Source organism: Hydractinia symbiolongicarpus, chromosome 12 (genome assembly GCF_029227915.1).
Source record: "Hydractinia symbiolongicarpus strain clone_291-10 chromosome 12, HSymV2.1, whole genome shotgun sequence".
Taxonomy (NCBI): domain Eukaryota; kingdom Metazoa; phylum Cnidaria; class Hydrozoa; order Anthoathecata; family Hydractiniidae; genus Hydractinia; species Hydractinia symbiolongicarpus.
The window spans coordinates 11366161-11375634 of record NC_079886.1 but is presented as its reverse complement, the minus strand read 5'-3'; positions in this window follow the sequence as shown (position 1 = coordinate 11375634).

Sequence of the window (9474 nt, the reverse complement as noted above, 5' to 3'; positions counted from 1 at the left end):
TATGAAAAAAATAATAATTTGTCTCACTAAAAAAATGTAACTAGCACTCAAGGAAAAAAATAAAAATACTTGCATGCTCAAAAACTTGTTTCTACAAGTTATGCAGCTAAATTTTTTCTTGCGTTGTTTTGAAAGCTATATATACAGCAAGAATTATTCTTGTACTGTTTTGAAAGCTATACAGCAAGAATTATTTGTGTTGTTTTTAAAATTATACAGCAAGGTTTACTTAGGCTGTTTCGAAATTTATTTAATCTTCTCTAACTTAAAATAATGAAAAAACAGAAGTTATTTTAATAAAACATTTTAGTGTTCTTTTAATGTTTTTTGTGCAGTCTTATTAGAAAATCTAAACTTAAGTGCAAATCTTTTTACAGACTATAGTTTAGTTGGCAATATTTAAAGTCTTTTGCGGCATTAAAATCATTAATTTAAAATTCATAACGGAAGAGGGTGTTACGACAATAATAATCATTTAGCTAGCAGCTAAAGTTTTGTAAAAAGTAAGGTTAGCGTTAGGCTAGCTAGCTAGCTTTGTTCTGCCCGGATAATAAACGCTGCCCTGGTTAAGTACGGCAGTTTGCCCCGGTTAAGAACAGGACAGAAAATACATAATCAGGGCAACATAATCAGGATGGGCCGGCTTATCACTCAAAAAATATTATTTGGCACTTATAAAAGGAACATAATCAGGGAAGGCCGGCTTATGTATGACCAGGCCTGGTCAGGAGACGCGTGCGATCACACGCACACACGCGCAAAGAAGTTTACGCGAGCGATTTATCGCTCACGTAAGAGATTATTTATCAGAATTTTCTAGAGATCCTATATCACATTTTAAGAGAATCTACTAAATAAGTGCCACCAAAAACACAAAGCTTATGAAGAACGATCGTGTTATTTTGAAGAACATGAGGTAAAGAGAACATTAAGGTCGGCTCCTTTCCTTCATGCTGACACTCTTATGCTCGGCTGGTGCATTACACTGAGACTCAGACGAAAGAGGGAAGACCATTTGGAACCATGCCACAAGTCAGTCCGACCTTCATCGTCACAGAGAATACTGCGAGAAGAGTGTGCACCCATGCAAGTTAAAATAACCAGAACATGGGAGAGGTTAGGTGCCCTGTACCTTAATGCAGCAACACATCATCGCGTTCAACTTTGCATTTGTGGTTAATACGTTTTACAAAATTCATTAAATTTTTTGGGTTTCGTTTTAAGGCTGGGATTTCTGCATCTGCAGAAAGAATTTTTTTTTTTGTAACAGTGACCAAAAAAAAAAATTCAACCCTCGCTATGTTACTAACCCGGTCAGGCGACGGCAAACACAAACATTTCTATTCGTAATAATAATCGAAAAAATTGTATATTGTATTAAAAAGAAGTCCAGAAGTTCTTTCTCCCACACGACACAGCAGGCAATAAGTCAGCCCTGCCCTCGGTTTTGTGAGAACAGATGTTCTATGAAGACTCTAACAATTAAGTCTCCTGTACAGTTTTACTTAATGTTAAACTGTGCTGGTGACAAGCATTTTCGAAGCCCTAATCTAATAAGTTCGTCTAGAAACATAGAAAGCCAGTTAGCAGTGAACTATTAACCTAACGAAGTTCACCATCCAGAAGGTATGTCAATAGAACTTAGGAGATCAGTGCATTGAATTTATGAGAGGTCTAGCCCTAATAAAAGGTGAATGATGGACGATATTGCCAGCTGAACAATTTCACTACAAAAAAATATTGCCGACACAATGCAGACGCAAATCAGTTGAAATGAATCTCACACCGTTTTATTGCTGACGTAAAAAATCCTAATTTTAAGGGCTCTCGATCGAGTATTTTTGCTGATATTTTTGATCAGCGACGACTGGATTATTTTTAGTTTTATTTTACAGATCAAGCATGTGCATGTTGTAACTTTTTGTTTCATTGACCAATCACGCAAACTAATTTGCAGGAGCTTTTGTGATCGCACGTGGATCGCTCACGCAGATTAATTTTCGCGAGCGATATAGCGCTTGCGGGGGTAAATTTTCCCGACCGGGCCTGTATGACAGTCAAATATTATTCAAGACTTATAGAACAAATACAGTACGGTCCAGATGTAACCGTACGCGTACGCTCAATTTGCAAAAATAATTGCTTTCATTCTAATAAACAATAGGATAGCCAGTTCCTTTCAAATTTCGAGAAAATAATTGCTTCGTGTTAAAAACAAAAGCATAGCAAGAAACATTGTTTATAAACAATACTCTGCGCGAGAAAAAATTAAAACAAAAGCATAGCAAGAAACATTGTTTATAAACAATACTCTGCGCGAGAAAAAATTAAACGCGAAGGCCATTGAATTTTTATTTTTTTTAACAACAAAACTAATTATAGTAACGCCATTTTAATCGCAATATATTTTAAAAACACAAGCGCTTCGCTTTTAAAAAACAACAAATCCAATGATCTAAATATTTAAAAAAAAAATAAGCAAGGAGGTTTAAAAGAGAAGGAGACACATCTTTGAAAAAACATTTCTATCGCCGTTTTTCGTTTTGAACTTTTAAAAATCAATCTAAAAAAACATTTCTATCGCCGTTTTTCGTTTATAAACTTTTGAAATGCGATCTAAAAAAACATTTCTATCGCTGTTTTTCATTTTTAAACTTTTAAAAATCGATTTAAAAAAAACATTTCTATTGCCGTTTTTCGTGTTTAAACTTTTAAAACAAGATCGAAAAAAGCTTTTCTATTGCCGTTTTTCATTTTTAAACTTTTAAAAATCGATCTAAAAAAACATTTCTATCACCGTTTTTCGTGTTTAAACTTTAAAACACGATCGAAAAAAAGCTTTTCTATAGCGGTTTTTCGTTTTTAAACTTTTAAAATGCGATCTAAAAAAAAGCATTTCTATCGCCGTTTTTCGTTTTTAAACTTTTAAAAATCGATCTAAAAAAACATTTCTATCACCGTTTTTCGTTTTTAAACTTTTAAAATGCGATGTAAAAAAACATTTCTATCGCGGTTTTTCGTTTTTAAACATTTAAAATGCGATTTAAAAAAACATTTCTATCGCCGCTATTTGTTTTAAACTTTTATAAAGCGATCTAAAAAAGCTATTCTATCAAAATTAAAGTTATAATTTTGTTAAAATATAATAATTTGTATCGCTTAAAAGCTTTATTTAACCCGCACAACCAACAATGCTTTCTCACTAGTTTATTTAGTTTCCACGCAAAACTTTTATTTAATGAAACTATTAAACAATGGCTTTTTGTTTCACATTGATAGAGTTGATAACATTTGTAATTAAGCTATTGGGAATAGTTATGTTAACACTATTTAACAATAGTTACGCGCAGTTATAATAAGCTATCTTTTTCTTCAATAATCTTTTGTTTATTACCCGCAAGTTAATGACTTACAAGACTCGCAAAATAATTATTAAGAACAAAAGACAAACAACTACCGTCTCCGAGAAAAATGTGTGAAACTTGAGCGTACGAGTACGCTTACATCGGGGCCGACTGCTTTTATATCATTCGTCATCACTTCTGACAAGCAGATAGCCCTGGTGGCAAAGTTGTTTTTGTTCTCAAATGAAACAAAATTTTGTGGCAAATACTAAATTTGGGGATTCGCAAGTTTAATAACTTTTCACCAAACTTAACTCCCACAAAAAGAATAATTTAGGTTCCGTGAAATTTAGTTACTTCAAAGTATATTATGTTGAAATGTATTTACTACAAGAGTAGTTTATACTAAGACCAAAGGAAGTCGTACCTCAGTTTACCGTCGGCCGCCCGCATGTATATTTACCACTGCATGAAAAATTTCATTATTTAAAAAAATTCCATTATTGTCTTCACTTTCCCTCCAAAGAATGAAAATATGAAATAATGACTCAAAGAATATCTTAATAAAGCCTTCTGACATGCTTCGCACATCAGCACATCATCATCACTGAGGATTTCCAACAACAACTCGAATCACCGCGCATGTCGTCATCATCATCATCATTCATCATTCTCGGCTTAACGTCCGTTTTCCATGCTAGCATGGGTTGGACGGGGTATATTAATGACCCTCTTCCAATCTGATCTAGACTGTGTTAGATCTAAACTCAACTTCCTCTCTATCAAGTCTGTCCTTATAACCTCCTGCCAAGTCTTTCTCGGTCTGCCTCTGGGCTTTGCCCCAGGAACTATCAAGTCTCTACACTTTCTTACCCAATTATCCTCCTCCATTCTTTCCAAGTGCCCCAGCCAATTCAATCTTCTTATCTGGATAACATCTTTAATTCTACAGGGACTTAGCCTGCTTCTTAGCTCATCTGAACTCTTTCTGTCTCTCAGACTGGCATTACACATCCACCTAACCATTCTCATATCATTCCTTTCTAAACGGTCAAGATCTTCCTGCTTCACTGCCCATGTCTCACTACCGTACAACATAACACTTCTTACACAGGCCTCATACAACCTACCTTTTACCTCAATTGACAGGACTCTGCTAGTCAATAAAGGAAGTAACTCTCTAAACTTTTTCCAAGCAGAACCTATCCTGCAAGTAACACTTCTTCCAACACCCCCTTCACTGCCCAACATATCACCTAAGTAACAGAAGTTTTTAACTATCTCTAACGAGCCACTGTTGTACATCATTAAAGCTGGAAATACTTCATTCTCTATAATCTCACCTTTGCAACGCTTGCATACAAACTGTATGCCAGCTCTTAACCTTCCACTAATACTACTGCACTTCTTATGTACCCAATGCTTGCAAGTCTGACAAAAAATTGAGTTACTACCAACCCCTTTCCTGCAAACTCCACAAGGCCACTTTCCAACTACAGGGTCACACTTGGCTGCAATGCTACTTATCATGACTTTAGACTTTGCTGTGTTTACCTTCAGCCCTTTCTCTTCTAGTCCTTTCTTCCACTTCTCAAACTTTTCAACCAATTCTTCCATCGACTCTGCTATGAGAACCAAATCATCTGCAAACAATAACTCCCATGGGCAACCTGTTCTGAACTCCATCGACAGCGCTTCTAAGACTAGAATAAACAACAAAGGACTAAGTACAGAACCCTGATGTACACCAACATTTACACTAAATTCATCACTAAGTGAATCGTTAATCCTGACACGACTTCTAGCATTGCTGTACATAGACTGAACCATCGTAACTAGCCACTCATCCACACCTAATTTTCTCATAGCCCACCAAATAACTTTACGTGGCACTCTATCAAAAGCTTTCTCTAAATCTACAAAGGCAAAATAGAGATTCTTTCTCTTTCCTAAATACTTTTCCTGAAGCTGTCTGAGTAAAAATATTGCATCTGTAGTGCCACGCCCTGGAACAAAACCAAATTGCATCTTATCTATATCAATTCTTTCTCTAAGTAACTTATCAATCACTCTTTCAATAACTTTCATTACTTGATCAACCAACTTCAAACCTCTATAGTTACCCCTTTCTAATGCATCACCCTTGCCCTTGAAACAATTCACTATTACACTCGACTGCCACTCACTCGGAATAGCACCATCCTTTATAATCTGGTTAGCAAGACTTGTAATAAGCTCAACTCCAATATATCCAGATGCTTTTACCATCTCTGCAACAATACCTGATACTCCTGCAGCCTTGCCAATCTTCATTTTCCTAATAGCCTTCACTACCCATTCTGTCTTGATCTGCATGGCTGGCCCTTCTACGACATCATCATCAGACAAATTATCCTCGTCCCAATCAAACTCAGTGTTAAGCAACCTCTGATAATGATTCTTCCAAGCTACCCTTTTCTCCTCCTCTGTGCTAGCCAAAACACCTTCATCATTACGTATACACTTCTCACCTACAATATCTTGATTAGTCTTCTTCATTTGCTTTGCTATCTTGAATACCTCATTGCGCTGGTCTTCCCTTCTTAACACATCTGCAAATCTGTTTCTCTCTGCTTCTGATTTTGCCTTATACACTGCTGTACGAGCGCGACGCTTAGCTTCTAAGTAAATATTTTTACTACCACCTGACTTCCACTCTTTCCAAAGTTTCCTCTTTTCCTTTATACACTGGTCAACCTCATTATTCCACCACCAGGTCTGTCTATGTCTAGCTGGTCCTTTCGTCCACCCACAGGTATCATCAGAAGCTTCTAGAAGACAATTCTTCAAAGTAGTCCAAGTACTTTCAACATTGTCACTATCACATTGACTATTGTAGGCTAACTGCTGAACTTTTGCACTAAATTGTCTTGCTACAATCTCTTCCTTCAGCTTCCAGACTTTTCGGCGGGGCCTGTACTTTCCCTTGGCTTCTCTGACACTCTTCAAGATAATATCACAAACCAGCAACCTATGCTGGGAAACACACTCTTCCCCCGATATAACTTTCACGTCCTTCACCACTTTCTTGTCTGACTTTCTAACCAAAAAGTAATCTATCTGTGTCTTACAACCACCTGACTCATATGTTATCAGCCTACTCTGTCTCTTACTGAATGATGTGTTGCAAACCACCATGTCCGTTGCCATTCCAAACTCAAGCAATCTCTCCCCTTCCTTATTTCTGCTCCCAAATCCATAGCCTCCATGCACACCTCTATAACCTTCAGATGACTTCCCAACATGACCATTAAAGTCGCCGCCCACCATGACAAGTTCAGTGTCTCCAAACTTTGATGTGACTGCTATTAACTCATCATAAAACTTATCTTTATCTTCCTCACTGAGTCCACACTGTGGAGCATAAACTGACAGAAAAGTGACAATCCTATTACCTATCAAAAACTTTATCACTATAATACGACTATTAACACGCATAACATCTATTACTTTTTCTACCCACTTCTCTGCAACGAATATGCCAACTCCTCCATATCCATCACTATTACCAATCCAAAAAAGCTTATACCTTGCCCTCCTACCTTTCACAAATCTCACTGAAGCTCCTCTCCACCTAACTTCCTGAACACAACACATATCAACAGATTTACGTTCTAACATTTCAACTACTTCACCTGCTCTACCTCTCAGAGTACCAACATTTACACTAGCCATCCTCAACCTAGTGTTATCTACCTTGTGTGTCGTCATGCTTTAAAATAAATAAATAAAAAAACAATTAAATATTCAATATACATAAACGATGAACATATTCATCAGAGTTCCACAAAGAAAGAAATGAAATATACTCAATGCATCCTATTTCAAAAAAGCTATTGCGTAATTTCGATTGATGTCGCAATCGATCGAAAGTGTTCTTTTTTTGAATGTTTTCAAATGTAATGTAATGTGTTAATTTAAATTTCGAAGGGCCTTTGTTCCAATACGTGCCATACAAAGTCGTGCGATCAAGCCTTGCCTCATTTGGATGTATGTCCCAGTCTCCACCCAGAGGTTGTCTTTCGGCGCTGTAGTTCTGGTTCAGGCTCCGAGGGTTTCGGGTTCAAGCTAGCTAGGCGGAGGGGCAAAATAATGAATAATGAAAATTTCCTACATGGTACACCTGAGATACAGACGACAGTAAACTGAGGTACAAATTCCTGCGGCCTAAGAATTACATCTACTTTTTTCTTTGCCATGTCTAGATTTTAGGGGTGTTCTATCTTCCAGAGAATGTTTAATTCACAAAAGTTCGAAGAAAATGCCAATCACAGCCTGCCTGGCCAGCCATTTATAACCAGTGCAAAAAAAACATAATCGACAATGCGTACATAATCCGGCTGTCCCAGTTGTAAACAGGCCGTTTTTGCAATCTGGGCAGAACAGTTCTCGCTAGCTTTTCAAGAATTTTAGAGAATCAACTGAGTATTGAAGCTTCAATTAATACGCTAAAATTTATTTGCGATGCTAAAATTAAGGTAAATCTTTGTGGAAGGGATAAGAAACAACAAAAGAAGAACATCAGCATGTTGTTGTTGTTGAGTCCCACAACTTGGATACCATTTTAACACTTTTCGAAATAGACGGCATTCGAAAAAAATTAGGTCACTTTAAAAAATTGCAGACTAGTTGTGATTGTTTATTGCTACCGTACTTTGTTGTGGGCAGGCAGATGGGTGACAAAAAAACTGCATTTGATACTACGATTTGTTAAATATCCAAAGTTATTATGTATATATACTTCAACAAATTTAATTTTCATGTTTCTTTTATGAATTTTGTGATGATTTCCCTTTTTATCTCGCTTAACGTTGCGCTAACTCAGGTTTTTTTGGCAACGTTATTTACAATAAAATCGCATTTCACATTTCATTTCTCTTTGTTCTACAAGAAAAACACTAATGTAATTCCTTGTCTGGGAAATCAAATAAAATACACACGAAGCTATTCTTAATAAAAAACTTTTATTCACATGATTTTAGCTACATATTTTTAAAACTTGCATGTATTAAAAAAATATGTTTTTCGTCATTTTATTCTATGCTATTTTTTTCAACAAAACCACACAAAAGGTTTACACCCAGGTTCTTCGTTTTTAAACTTTTGAAATGCGATCTAAAAAAAGCATTTCTATCGCCGTTTTTCGTTTTTAAACTTTTAAAAATCGATCTAAAAAAACATTTCTATCACCGTTTTTCGTGTTTAAACTTTAAAACACGATCGAAAAAAAGCTTTTCTATAGCGGTTTTTCGTTTTTAAACTTTTAAAATGCGATCTAAAAAAAAGCATTTCTATCGCCGTTTTTCGTTTTTAAACTTTTAAAAATCGATCTAAAAAAACATTTCTATCACCGTTTTTCGTTTTTAAACTTTTAAAATGCGATGTAAAAAAACATTTCTATCGCTATTTCTATGCTATTTTTTTCAACAAAACCACACAAAAGGTTTACACCCAGGTTCTTTTGTTTCAAAGACTTCTTGCATTTTTTAAAATATATATCCTTCTGAATATTTTTATGTCTAGCTACAGTGCAGTCCGAATGTAAGATTCTGAAGCGCTATACAACACCTTTTCCTGCAAATCCAAAGCCCTTTAATCTTTTGTTTATCGTAATTACTTTAATGATCTTTGCGAGAACTATGTTACGAGTGATTTAACGAAAGCTTCGTGATAAAACAATACTGTAATTATTTTCTCATAACTGCCAGTTTATTGTTTATACTTATTGAAAATAAAATCCCCTTAAGTATTAGCCCAATTAATGAAATTTAATGATTTTTTAACTACGCGAATTATTAAAATAAATCGCCGTTTTAAAAAATATTTTTTTAAACATTTTATTCTACCCTATTATAAAAATCGTGCACAAAACTATTGTTGTTAAAAAGTTTTATGTGCTTGTTTTTTGTTTAAAATTATTATCCTTTTGAACATTTTATTGCATCTTATTTATTTAGTTATTCATATTTAAAGAATTTGATTATGATGTCATATTTAAAGTAGCAAATTTTGACATATTCTTTCATCAGTAATTTTAGATCAGTTAAAGTATGTGCAATCAAACTTCATCAATGCATAGATATTATAAAGG